The sequence below is a fragment of the Phalacrocorax carbo genome, chromosome 1 (genome assembly GCF_963921805.1).
Source record: "Phalacrocorax carbo chromosome 1, bPhaCar2.1, whole genome shotgun sequence".
Lineage (NCBI taxonomy): Eukaryota > Metazoa > Chordata > Aves > Suliformes > Phalacrocoracidae > Phalacrocorax > Phalacrocorax carbo.
This window is the reverse complement of record NC_087513.1, coordinates 157,175,280-157,190,173: the sequence shown is the minus strand read 5'-3', so window position 1 is coordinate 157,190,173 and position 14,894 is coordinate 157,175,280.

The window sequence follows — 14,894 nt, the reverse complement described above, 5'->3', positions numbered from 1 at the left end:
AGCTTTTCACATGTCAATATAATTGTTATTCCATTTCTTATCCCTGGATGGGTCTTTGCAGGCTGCTGGGTAACAAGGAGCCCGTTATTTTAAGCAAGGTTCAGAAAATCGGGGAAACTTTACCTACGGTTTTCTAGGGAAGGCACATAAAAAGAGATCTTGAGCCACAATATGTTTATCATTTTCATGGCTTTTCAAGGGTGGGAGAGTCCAAAAAGCATTGGACTGCCTTTGTGGGCCATGACTGAAGGTAACCCTAACAGTGGTAGCTCTTCTTTCTTCAGTTTGTGGGCTTCTCCCTGCTATTCCAGGTAAGCGCCTCTACATGTGCTATGGAGAAGGCAGCGTGGCCGTGGCCTTCCCTCTCCCTCACTGTTGCCTGACCATGTAGTGAAGCATGTAGTGGACTGTCCAAACTGTGAGACCGATCCCATCTGGGTACTTACCCTCTCCCCCTCTGTTCCCTCTGCCAACTCTGCCCACACTCACCTGCACAAAGGACACCATGATGGGCTCCTCAAATTCCTTGATCTAGAAGCTTAGGGGGTCAGGACTGACCTTGGATTGTCTAAATTGGGCTGCTAGTGGACGGGAAGCATCAAGAGCTGCTGTTTTTCTTCCCTGAATGGAAAGAGCCTGTAGAATTTAATAAAGCTAAATGGCAGGGTTCTATAAAAATGAAACAGGATCCTGTACATATTATCCTCTGAAGGTGTATATAAAAAGCTACTTGTACGCTGAAGTGTTTATAAGAAAGAAGTCTTGCACACAGCAGACTTTAATTTTTCTCCTTAAAATGACAGAAGCTTGTTACTGGTGTAGTGATTCTTGGTTAGAACAAAATTCTTGTAAAAATTACTGAAAAGCTTTTCATTTTCATGTATTCACACTTTATTGTAAAGGACTGTTAAATGTAGTGGGTTGCTTTAAAAGAATAATATAATAAAAATAATAAGAAAAAATCTGTTAACAGAGACATTACAGTTATAACAACAACAACAACAACAACAATAATAATAATAGCTGGCTTAGTGACCTGATTTGGTTTCTCTGTAGTACCCTGCAGTCGCCTGGCTGTGACAGAGCCAACAGCACATTTACATGGCTTGAAATCAGGAGTAGGTATTGTGCTAGTAAAAAAGGCAATAAAGTGTCACTAAACCAGCTATGAAAAATATTAATTTGAACTTGTTTAGAAATTACTGTAGTAGAGTTTATAACCAATGCATTTTTAGATTTCATTCTGTTATAATATGTATATGTAGCAAGCTGCCAGCAAGCTTTCTCTGTTTTTAACTCAATCGTGCTAAGAAGAAACCGTTTATGTGGTGCCCAGTTTACAGGGTGCTAAAAGCTGTTTAGCAGTTTACTCTGATGTGGAGGGGAAAAAAGTTGTTCTTTTACCTGTGAACAGTGCGAAACTCACCAAAGTGATCAGAACTTATAGTGCCTCAGTGAGGAGCAATACTTTCAAATAGGACTCCGGCCTTGCTGCATCTTTTCCCTTGCCCTGCCAAGGAGTTCCTCTCTGGCTGACATAAACTAAGGTGCTTTTCTCCTTTTTTCCCATGGGTCTGTTTACTTTTCTGACCTGAGGAATAAGAGCTTGTTTTTTGTAGTTTGCAGAGTCCTTTTTCTTCTTTACAGAAGCACTTCTCTTGCTTTCACTTGGACATTTTGCTGACTAAGAAGTCAATGCACCCTCCTTGACGCACTTGTGTAGTGGATTTTTTACACCTAAAATTTTTAAAGAAGATAACAAGGTTAAACACAAGGATGCAAGTGCTTGTGTAGATGCATGCTTGTCTGTACAGAGACAGAATGCTGCACTCTGCTTTTTATATTAGTTCTTAATTCTTCTGATTTCATTAACAATCAAGATGTGACGGTCTTGATTATATTAGTGTCAAACTGGAATTACTCCAAGGGAGTTACTGTAACAGAATTACTCTGGACTTGCATGTTATAATAGAGTTCAGGATTTCTATTCCATGTCTTTACAGGCAAAAACAGTAAGAAATCAATATGACTTTTTAAGGAAAAAAGCTCTTACAGAGAAAGACATTCTTACTTGCTATTTATAGTTCTGTTTTCTTTAGACATTAAAGTATGACAGAAATAATGAAAAAGAATAAGGAATATTTACACTCTAACTTTTGACTGAAATAATAGTTACCAGGAATCAGTATATTTTTCAGCTGGAGCTGTCGGCCTTTGATATATCTAGGGAGTGATGGAATCAAATAGCTTCTGTAATTACACTTCATAATTCTGCTGTACTGTTAGGTAAATCTCGTAATGGTTTGTAACACTATAGAAAAAGAATAGAGAACCTACTTCTAAAAATCCCAGTCTCATCTTACTCAAAACAGAATAGGTTATTTGAAAACAGGGGAGTTAGTTACATTAACTTAAGTTTTATTGTAATTAAGAACTTTACACAAAAGTATTTGCCAAGGCATCACCACAAAGAGATAGAAATAGAAACAAAGCTCTGTAGTACCTTTTTTACCTCCTATCAAAGAGGACAAGCTGCATCAGTGCTTTGAATGCAGAGTCCTGGCTGACAGGCTGCAGCTACTCTACCGTTCATGTTTGGGGCAAACATCCACTGCTGATGTGATTCCCCCAGTTGTCCCCACTTAATGTGCTTTGGTTTGGTTTCCAGGGAGGTTTGGGCAAATGTTAGCACCGTCCTTTCTGGAGAGGTTACACTGGAAGTTGCATCGCATTGTGTACCCAGTGCACTATGAACCTCTGTGAGGACGCAAGGGTCTGACCTGACAGCTGGTCTTGTAGGCAGCTTCACCCTATATATGCACTGGCCTGCTCAGCCCAGAGAACTGTGTTATATCTCATGTAAAGTAGCACTCCTGACCTTTAATCCAGTGAAGATATAGGGTCCTCAGCACCACTTGCTTCCATATACTGCTTGTCCTGTATTATTCCATATTACTTGCTAATACAGCCATAGTTTTAAATTTACAATAGCAGGTTGCTGATACATTTTGAAAGCATCTAAATGAAGCCCAAAGTGGAAGCTTCAGCCTTGTTGACTTTCAGTGGGATCCAGATGCTCTTCATATATTTCTTTATCTTCCTTTCCAAACAATTAAAAAATTTGCATATCTTTATTAAGCTTCTGAATAGGGAAATTATGGCAGAGGTAAGGAGTATGTAAAGAGACTTCTATTGGCATTAACATGCAGCCACCATAAGATGAATCTCAGGAGTTGCTTAGTGGTGCAAAGCTACTTGCTCAGCAATATGCACCATAAAGTGAAAGGAGAAACTAAAAAATCATTTCACTTGAATGGGAATTTGGCCAGGACATAAGAATTAATGCTGAAGTTAACAATCCTAATCTTAAGAGGAGTGCCACAGAAATTTTAATAAACATCAAGAGCATTCTGAGTTTCTATCTCACCTGGAAGAGATACCAGTGCTGCAACAATAACTCACTGATCTTGAGGGGATCCAACTGAGGGACCCCATTGACCTTGTCTAAATCTAGCTCACTTTATCTGTAAAAGCTCAGAAAACACCAGGCCAGGTGGCTCGGGGAAACAGATGGGTATATTTACTTGTACGTTGTGTGTATTCTTCCAGACAAGATGCAATGTTACATAATGTGTTATATATTCAGGGAAGAACAAAACCAGATGCATAGCAACCTGAACTTGCTCTTGAAAAAAGGCAAAAAAACTTTTGACTTAAATGAAACCAGGATTTAAATAAACTTCTTAGAGATTTCTGTTCTTATTTAGGAAATACTCATTTGCCCAATCTTAAACACACTGACTTTTTAAACAAAGCTTCCTTTGACTTCTTTGGCATCATGATTTGGCCATACAGTTTTGCTAATTTGGATGATTCCAATTTTAACTCACTAAGTTATTCCTTTGAACCTCACCTGTCTGTCTCTATTAGACATAATAGGCAAGTGTACAATAAACAGGATGCATAAAAGCTGATACTTGAATTCAGCAGTCTGTAATTAGATTAAGCTACATCCTACTCTGAAAACAAAATGATTATGCAGAAGCCTGCAATTTCTGTGTGGGCTGTACTACTTACCCTCAGTACATAAGATGTAGTAGCATCTGAGCATATAAAGACTGCCCCCAGTAGCTGACTGGGAAGTGTTTTCCCTTTTCTTTTACTTTTTCTTTTCCCCCTTCCCTTTTTCCGTCTCCTCTTTCCTCCTTTTATTTCCCCTTTTTTCTTTCTTTCACCTTCTCTTTCTCTCTTCTCTTTCTCTTTCATCTTAAAACATATACGAATATGTCCTTATAATGGTGGATTGACAAGAAGCAGACATAATTTCATACTGTAATTATCATAAAAATTAAAACATTTTGGCTGTATGTTGTCATGCTATTCTAATGTTATATTAGAATATATATATGCTTATATAAGCAAAATGTGAAAAAGATAGGCTGTGTACATTTTTTAATCTAATATTTATTATTGAAACTCTAAAGAAACGCCATTGAAACAACAGTGCTGAGTAGTGGATATTTATACCTTGAATAAAGAATGAGTCTATTTCTCGTTTTGATCTTGCTGCTTGACCACAGACTGTAAAATTTAGAAGCAGAGGCTAAAATAAAGAGAGGGAGTTAAATAGGTGGAGAAATAGGGGAGGAGAAAGAGATTGAGCTTTTATGTTCATAACACCATCAGTCTGTGGATCTGCAGTATTTTCATTATTCCTGCTAAATTTTCAGTCATATCTGGCAAATGTATAACACTTATTTCTGTTTTTTTTTCTCCTTACATCAAAACTCTTTTTAAATTTTGCTGATCCTTCCTGAATAATGTTTCTCAGCTTCAGGTTTTCTCATCCATTTGTAGAGTTAAACCACATCACTGGGCTCTGTTCACCTCCCTTCTCAATTGCTGCAGCTTTTTCTTCCCTTGACAAAAGCAGTCTTGCCCAGCACTACAGCGAAGATCTCTCTGGGTCTGTCACAGTGACCATGCAGCCTGTCTCTTTGATTCCCTCACCATGCTTTCCCTTCCGTATATCAAATGTAAGCTGCTTGTCTTCACTTCCAAGGTTTTTTATGGCCTATTCCCACTGCCATCTCTCATTGTGACAAACTGAACTACCACATAGGTGGAAAAACTGCCAAGCAGTTGGCTCCAATTAACCACCTATCTTTTCAAGGGCTGGTGGGAGCAAGGAGAGATCTAAGCATCATATAATCAGACCCAGCTCATTCTGAGAAGGCCTCCTATAGTGAAGAAGGGTAAATATTGAAGGCATATCAAAGGGAAAACAGCTCAAAGAAAGGAGGAAGGACAAAAGGCAACATCTCAGTGAAGAAATAAAAAAGAAGGAACTGGAAATGAAAGTAACTGGAGACACAGATGAAAATGCTTGAGAACTGTTTGCCACAGCTCTTCTCGCATGGCTAAGCCTGTGTTTGAATGGACTTGACCTCGACACTTCTGGCTAGAGCATTGCATGTGCCTGATTGCCAGTCTGTCTGAAAATCTACTGCATGTGTGTACGTCAATTACAACGTCATGCTTTATGTCATGGCTAGTTACCTCCATGGGACCCATAATATGAACGAACCCTTGCCCAGGGATCACGAAATCTGAGCACTTGGTATGAGTGCGCACTGTTACCTTCCGGAGCAACTCATGCAGGACGAAGTGGGCTCCTGATTGTCTGTGCTCAAGAGTATCTGCCTTTAATATCTGAAAACTTCCTTTGCTCTTGACTTGACAGCTTCTGTAAAGAAATTGCAGGTGTGCTTACAGACAATCCTTGATTGGGCTGTTTATCCTTACGAAGGCCACAAAAGCTTAGTTTAGTCAAACTGTGTTAGTAAGTGTCTCTTTTAGTAGAATATAATAGTCATTTGGGATTTATGGCTTAACATCTTGCCCTTTCGCTCTCTGCAAGGATTCTCAAGGATGCCTGTAATCAAAGATCTCTCTCTGTAAGTCCTTGTAATAAATCTTTCAACCCACCTGCTAGATGTTTCATTCTCTTGCACCTTGTGTTCAGTATTTAATTACCTTTTGCTGTTAAAGGACATGGATAAAGACAAAAGCAGAAAGCAGGACTCACTGCATCCTTTCAGTGAAAGGTCTTTTCATACCAGGTTGGCTAAAGTCATTCAACCTCTTCCACCATTTCTTGTTTTCAGTACAGGGTCACATTATCTATTTTGCTTTTGGACAAGGGGACGAAACTGTGTTTGCATAAGGGCTTCTTTTCTTGGCTGGACTCAGAAGTTTAGCAAATTAATCCATGTTGCTTACTACAAGGGTGATTTTTTCCATTGGACTGGGCACTTGCACGTTCTTTGGCTACTCACTTTGAAGACTTCAGGTGCTGCCAGGCTGCTGGGTCCCTCAGCCCCTCTGCTGTACTCCCAAACATGAAATAAACTTTTATGGTGCTCATTTTGGTAGTTGGAGGGCCATCATTTACTTTTCTCTTTCATGTGCAGCCTGGAGTTTAGGACTACATAGACTGATCATTCCTTCCTTCCGCCCGCCCGCCCACCCGCCCATGGAGATGCCTGAAAATCCAGATAGGTGATTTTATACTGATCCCTGAACATGTATTTTAAATCTTATTCAGATGTCCTAAAGTCTCTGTTCAGCTGAGGATACTGCAGAGCATGTGGCTTTCTGCGTGAAGTCCCAGTTGCCCAGGCTCCTTTGATTACCTTTCTGAGAGACAGTTTCCACAGTCCCTGCCCACTGTTTCACAAACATGTGTGGCTGCATCAAACTAACTTTCATATATATGATTTTTCAGGACTGAGTCAAGTAGGGAAGTTCAGATAAACAAAAGTTTTCTAAAACTGTTTTCTTTAGCTAGTATTTAAAATGTTCTTAGAAATACTCTTTTCCTCTGCTGAAAGACTTTGACCTTCAGTCTCATTTTAAAAATGTCATGTGTATTTCATGTAGAAAACTAACAATAACCAGTACTACACAAGTCAAGTGGCTTTATTTTAAAACATTGCTTTAATTTCCAGAACTCTCTTACGATGAAAAGAAATGCCATATGTACAAAATAAAAGACTGTTCATCTATCACTATCCCTAATATGCTATCAAGGATGTCTCTTTAACCTTAATTGTTCTTCACTGAAGCATTCAATTTCCTGTTCTCTGTTTTTGCAGCGCTTCTGTCTTTGCTTGAAAGCTGAGTTCTTTTTACCACTGAAATTGCCTGAAATGTAATTGTAAAACAGATGATTATAAAGTTTTCATGTGTGGATGGAAAGTCAATATATTTTGTCAGAGGGCATTGTGCTCTGTTTTTAATTATTTCAAACAGAATTTTTTAGAAGCTTTATCAAATATTGACAAACTGCTATATTTATTATTTATGTAATGGTTTTAATGAATGAACTGTAGATCATACTTAATCATGATGTCAAAAAAATGACAAGAACTGAAAAACTCATATATGGTGAATTATTTGACCTTTTGTAATTAGAGAAGGAAGCAGAACACAGGTGTCTTCCTGTAGTTAGTAATAATACTCCTGAGAAAGTATATACACTGCAAGTTACAATGTGTTTCTACTCAAAAACAGTTCAAATAAAGTGGAAACAGAGTTTCACAGCACAGTTCTTATTCAAAGTGTAGTTTGGTGTTTCTAATCACTAGCACACCAAAGGATGGGCCATGTTGTGTTTGATGCTGGTACAGACAACGTAATTGGCCTCCGTAGCGTTTAGCTAACAGGAGAGAGAAAAAGTAAATGCACAGCTTAACATATTGCCTGTGAGGCTAGGGTACCGATGATTATGTTTGTTAGGATCAAAGTGAAAACCAACAGAAAATGAAAGAGCAGAAGCGTCACTGACCGCTTAAAAAAGAGCATCTAACAGAAATTAGTAGGGCTGTTTTCCTTTTGCCCTTTCTTAGCTTAGTTTTCTTACTCTTTCCTGCAACCATCAAGAAGATGTGAACTTCCCATTAGCCTCAAATGATCTTTCTTTTGAATGATTATTACTTCATAAATCATGCATGATGTCTTAGTTATCAAAACACAACATTGCTTTTCTTAAGCAAGATGCCTATTTTATTTCATTGGATTTTAAAGCAAAAATAGTATTTTGGATATCCGATTGCCTTTTGACTTACAGTTTTTTCAGAGATGCTATGTGCCTCTGATCCTACATTTTCTCTCTGAATGCAACAGGTTTCAGGCTTGAGCTGTTCACAGTTTTGGGAAGGAGCCCTGCATCTCAAAGCGGCAATTTGTAGAAGTTCGCTATATATCAGCATTTGGGGAAGAACAGCTCCTCACCCACCTTATCTGCCCTCTTTGGGATTTTGTGAATCTTTCTCTTGTCTCCCCTCAGGCATCTCCCCTCCAACTCCAACCTGTTTAACCTTTCCACACAAAACATCTGCTCCACCTCCTCAATCATTTCAGTTGTACTTATCTGTGCCCTTTCTAGCGACAGTCTGTCTTCTCAGAGATGTGGAGACTGAAACTGTCCACAGTACAGTTAACAACTGATTTAATCCTCAGTTCTTAACTATCGATTTGATCTTCTGTATAGAATCCTGGTAGTTTAAAGTATGGATTTTCTTGAGTGTGACTGGTATAATATGTTATGTTAATGATTAGGTCACTTAAATCTGTGCTTTGAAAACAGTAATTTTTTAAAAGCTGCATTATTCTTTGACCACAAGGTGCCCTGGAAGATGAGCACAGTGTAACTCAGCATTACTACAGCTAGCCCTTGTCTAGGAGCCTGAGTCTGCAAACCTAACACGGATGCCTATGAACCTCTGTAGTACCTAGCAAGATGTGGATGCCTCAGAACAGAATTTATAGCACACAGCACACTAACACTTCACCAGCAGCAGGTACAAGTAAAGAAAGGTGCAGTCTCATCTGGATTTAGGCCAATATTTCAAAGGAAGTATTGGCATTTTGGAACTTCCTCCCCATGTTCCCAGATTGTCCCAGGCTCCTTCCTCCCTAAAAATGCTGCTGATAGATGAGAAAATGATTTTAATTTCCTTTTTGACCTAAGAATCTGTAGCTCAAAGACAAGAGTCAACGAATGGCTGGGAGGTAGCCCTGGTGTTTCAGCCGCTGTGCTCTTGTCTCACTGGTGGAACACAGGGCCAAACAGTGGAGACTTGCAAGAACAGTGCACCACGTATTGAGCCTATATCTGCCGCCACTGCTCACGAGGCTTCCATATAAATGCTACCGGACCCAGAGTAGTGCAAAAGAAAGGAGTTTATTTCTCCTGCTTTCTTGATAATAAAAGGCATAAGTAGCATGCCAAATGTTCCCCTGCTCCTTCTGGAGTTGCAGAGACTTTAATCATTCACAAAGTCTCCCAGAACACTTTTCCCCCCCTCCTCTCTCTTAAATGTCTTGAAAGCCTTGTCGTGTAGAAAATGGGGCATAGATTAGATTAAATGTTTCCATCTGGAGGGAACGTAGCTATAAATTAGTGGACTCAAAGAAAGTAGTTAAATGCATTAAAAAAATAAAGTCCTCCCAAAACACAGTCCTGCTAATGACATGACATTCAGTTATGTGTTCATAGACAGACTCTAAACAGTGTCAGTACAGAAGGCAGGCATTTGGCTTTGCTGGAAAGTGTGAAGTACCTACCTGCTTGTGGAAGATATCTGTTACCAAAGGGGAGCAGTTCTTTTCAACGTGTGTATAATTGCTGTTATCGATTTCAAAGCTTTGGGGTATTAAGCAGCTGACATTTTATATCGGACTTGCATGTGACATATGAGTTACTGTGTGTTTATGTAACCTGCATCATTTAAAAAATAATACTTAAGTATTAGACTCTTACCGTTGCCCTAAAAAAGCTGGTGGGTACTTCTGTTTTGTTTTGTTTTGTTTAGCGAAGCAACACACATACACAAAATGACACTGAAAGGGTTTGCTTTAGCTGGAGACCAGAACAAATCCCTGAAGAATATCTAATGACTTAATAGGTTATGAATATAACTGGTCAGACACTGTTTGACAAAACATTTTTACTAGAAAACACTACTTCATAGAACCAAATTAGTCACAGAGGAGACAGATTTTCACAGGTTTTTAAACAGTATATCCATATAAAAAATAGAAGTTATTAGTGTTGCACATCCAACAACTACAAATAACTGTATCAGTATTTCTATAATTAAACTATCTCTATTTTTTAAAATAAACCTGTAAATATACATATATATATGTAGGAAAGAAAGAAACCCTGAGAGAGAGAACAGTAAAAAAATAAACAGAAAATTAAACAAAATATTAAACTATGGATTAACCTAGAAAAATATGAAAATGCTTTTGTCTGCTTAGTGAGCTGAAGGGACCCACTGAAGGATCAGATGATCTTCTGACCCTGCAGACTGGAAAGTGTGAGAGCAGGAAGGCTTTATTCTGGTAGCAATGAGCTTTTAGGTCTGCTCGGTTTTCTGCAGATACTTCACGCCACAATCCTGCATGGAGTGGTTCATGCCTTCACATGGACTCTCACTCCCTATACATTCCAGTCTAGAAAGCAAAGCTTTGACCCATTGAGTTTATTGGCATGGGTATGTTTAGTACATGAATAAGCGTTGTGAGCTGAGGCCTTCTACACTTAAACAAAAATGTATGTAGTAGCCCTGTGGAGGATATTCAGAGAGAATTTGCAGTTACGTGATGAATGCTGTCAGTAGTCTGTTAAATTCTGGTCTCCTGTTCACTGTTGTCATTTCAACAAGCAGGCACCTGACTGATGCTACATTTTCAAGGCACAGAGCAGATCTAGTTCACCATTGCCGGGAGGGAGAAGTCCAGATCCCTCCACTGCTGCCTGCCCGTATGTACCAGCCTGAGCTGGTACAGGCACCTGTCAGATTCAGATTCACCTCACCAACCTGGCAGAAAAAGAATTCAGCTGGGTAAAAAAAAAAAAAAGAAAGAAAAAGCAAAAAGGTAGTTCTCTGTTGTCTTAGTGGTTATGATCAACTGCTCGAAAGCAGAGAGCACAAGAGAGGGGACCTGCCCAAAAGCGGGTCTGGGAAAGGCGGGCAAGGGAGAAGGGAGAAGGGAGTGAAGTCTTCCCTTGTGACAGCAGGGCACCATTAGATGGGGTCAACTGCACCTGAAACAATCCCCTGGTGGGTCCATGAGATGGCTAAACTGATGTAGCAATCTGATGCCATGGACAGAAATAGTTTTACCCCCTCCTTTTACTAGGTCCTGTTGTACATTTTGTTAGTTCAGATCCTCACCTGATCCTTGGAGGCTGCTTCAGCTTACTTAGCTGTCTAAAAGCTCTCTACTTTCTGGCTGGTGCAGTGAATTGGATGGGCTCAATGAGGCTTTGGGCAAGTGCTGTAGTCAGTGAAAGAAGGAGCGAGGCGGTCGGCTGTCTCATGGTACTTCATCACGTAACGCAAAAACCAGCGATTATAAAGCTAGAAGATGGGAAACAGAAAGGCAATCAGAAAATTGGGTCAGTTTTACGATATGAGGGGTGAGTGTCATGGGTGTGTGTGATATTTGGGGCTACTTTTCACTTTATGCTATTTCTTAGTGATTACAGGTCTCTGTTTCACATTTCCAGACTCCCGCAGTAGGGAAGGCATTATGTCTCATTGTCTTTTGCACAGTTAAGGGTACATTAATTTTCAGCTACCTGATAATAATAATGATAATGTAAAATTCTGCAGAGATTTTATGCCTTATTCATTGCTTGACAAATTGTGAAGTGGGAGTCAACTACTGGCGGGGCTGAGAAACCCTAGGACAGCAACAGAGAACCAAAGAAAATTCAGAAGCAGCCTGTATGAACCTGAGAATGAGAATATGTGAAATCAGCTGGCATATTAGATGCATTTCTATTATGTTTATTTCTAAGATATGACTTAATTTCTGATACTGAATTTGGAGGAGGGTGTGTGTGCTAAAAGTGATTCAGGGCTATTCCATCTTAGTTTGGCTGCAGAAGGTGGGTTAAGATCCTGACCACTCTGAACCCTCCTTGCATAGGAAGCCAATCCATCCCAAGTGAGATGGAGAGGATCTTCCTCTAGAGCTCTTTCAAAATGTTTACCCCACTCTTCTGGTGGTACTAGCAACTGATGCATTTAGAAAAACTGGTTTACAAGGGCTTAAGTTGTCGGGGAAAGTAAATGTTAGGAGCGGCACATCTTTTATTTAAATCTGTATAGATTTCTTGTGAGAAACTAATATTTCTATGGCACTCTTCCTCCTGATTTGTTTAGAGATTTTTTGCACACTTAACAAAGGACCTAATAAATAATTATTGTGAAGTTTCAGAGACCTAACAGGTTTTTTGGAATCACATTTACACTGAAATAGAAACTTCACATCTTTTCTCCTCACCCTTTGTAAAGTAGAATTACTTTAAGTAATACGGCAAATTAGGAAAAAACCCTTAAATGACTGGAAAAATCATAGGGGAACTCCGTAGGTTAGAACATGCTGCAATTAACAACCAAACCTGCAACAGGGCTAAACACTGATGATGGCACTTCTGCTGGGGTAATTTCCACTGACAGCCAGGTTCTTAATATAAGCATAATCTAAAAGAAGAACTCTCTTCATGTCTGACATTGCCTCCCTGTATAGGCTTAGCTTGTGCTTATTTTCTAATGAACTGAGGGAAGGCTGCTATGATTATTTTTGTTGTATTTCCAGTGCAAGTGCAGACTAGGTTCAGTTCTGCGTCTGTTGTGGAAACTGGTGGGTATACAAGGAAATGTTTTAAAGTGCACCCAGGCCACTTACAGCCTTAAGGTCTACTGACATTTGATGGCTGTGTCTGTGCTTCAGGTGGGTACACTTAACGTCTGGTGCCAGGGACCTGTCGGAGTACAGCTTGACTCTTTGAGAAAATACTGGGAATGGAAGTAGAGAAAGGGGGCAGTGGGAGAATAGTTTTTTACCAGGTCTCAGTGCAATGCGCAAATGGGATATAGCTACAGTGCAGATTAAAAGACATTATATTGTATATTCATTGTGTCCTCATTTAAGCTTCTTTGAGAGTTTGCTATTAAACCTAAAATCCCCTGTTTTCTGATATTAGTTTAAACTTTAGGGTGAAGTGGAAGCTGCAATTCTGAGTTCCATGCAAGGTGATGAGAGCAGGAGAAAATGTGCTGCAACTGTAGAGGATTTTTTGTTGCTGTTCACTCTCAGCTATTAACTGATCAGCTCAGCACCATGGCCTTGTGCAAAGCAGTGGCATCAACAGCAAGCTATTAGCTCTCAGCACCTTGGGCACAAGAGGAAGGAGAGAAAAATATAGAAAAAACATTTTCAGCAGACCAGGAGATAACAGGCAATCAGACCTGCTATGTGCATCCAGATTTCACTGGAAATCCTCAGTGTTTCACTTGACTTCTGTGTGTAGGGCATGCAGAAACATGAAGCAAATCTCCTGATAAAAAGGCTGAAAATGCTATATATGACATTTTTGTCATAACTAATGGAAAGATAACACCTGAAAAACATTTAATTGAGGTTTCACATTATGATTTCTCTGACGGCAAACCTAGTTTAAGAAGGTCTTAGTCCCTTCTGTTTGCAGCTGCTTTCCTGTCTTCTGCCCCTCATAAATGACTGTGTCCTTTGTTGCGCCAGTGCAACTGTTTATACAGTTTTCTCTCTGAAAAGTATGAGTCATATTATCTAGGGCTCATACCCTCTCCTGTTTTTAATCCTGAATCCTTTTTCACCACTCTGGTTTACAGCAAACCCCCACAACAAAATGAATCCCATGATGAAGGATTGGGTTGCTTGTTACTGCTCGACCTAACTAAACCTACTGCTAAACTAATGAACTTGGTGCTTTGTCTCTGCTTTTGCACTCACGGAGACCAAATAACTGATTCTAGGAGCTAAACCAGCAGGAAAAAATAGCACCCCGAAGAACGAGCTCAAAGCACGTGCTTCCCTGCTGGTTTGGAGCGCTCAGCTGGCCCACGGCAGGGTCAGTGTAGGTGTGAGGGAAGAGGCAGGGGCCAGTGGGTGGCTGAGAGAAGTGAATCCCCTTGTGCCTGATCAGCTTAGCTATAATGTGAAGCAGCTCCCATAGGGAAGAGTCACATAGCAGGTCAGTGAGAAGAACTACCTTGACATGGGTAAGCCAAGGAGTGGATGGGCAAAGTTTGCTGCTGGAAAACAGTACTGTGAGCTACACCTTTGCGTAAAACCAAAATAGGGCACTGCTGTAGGAATCACATGCTGTTCACATGTTTCCGTTGGGTTAAGGTGATCCCTGGCTGCTTCCTTTGCATTCAGCAGCTGCAAGTCCCTGGTCGGGATTCAGGAAAAATTAGATCTCTATTTATGTCCTTGTTTGGAAGGGGTATTTTTTTTCCCCTTTCATCATATCAAAAGCTGTACTAACAGCAATTGGTATTATGTTGTTCCCTAAGAGCCTGATCTTGTTACTGTAATTTACACAAATAATTTAAACTTGTTTAACAAGTCCCAGTGGGAATATCTTCTTAGGAACTACATGGGCAGATAAGTAGCACATTTAGGGATTAAGTACTAAACTTAATGGAAAACAACCCCTTTTTGGGCACTTTCTTTCCTGTGAGGATATGGTGCACACTTTCCTGCACTATATTAGTATATTAGTACAAATCTCTGATTAACTTTACTTTTCTAATGCAGTTCAATGATAAATATTTTTGTGATAAAAATATCTTGTGATACAGGTTGTTCTGACTGCTGCCAAGTTTCTGTTTTAGTTATTTTTTAAAACTTTTTTTTTCTTTTCCATAGTGTAAAGAAGAAAAAAGAAATGGTTTGTAAGGACATAGTTAATAATGTTCTTATGTTTGGCTTTGTTATCTGAAGCATAAGGTGGCACCATTAGCTATTCTAAGCAGATGGAAGAG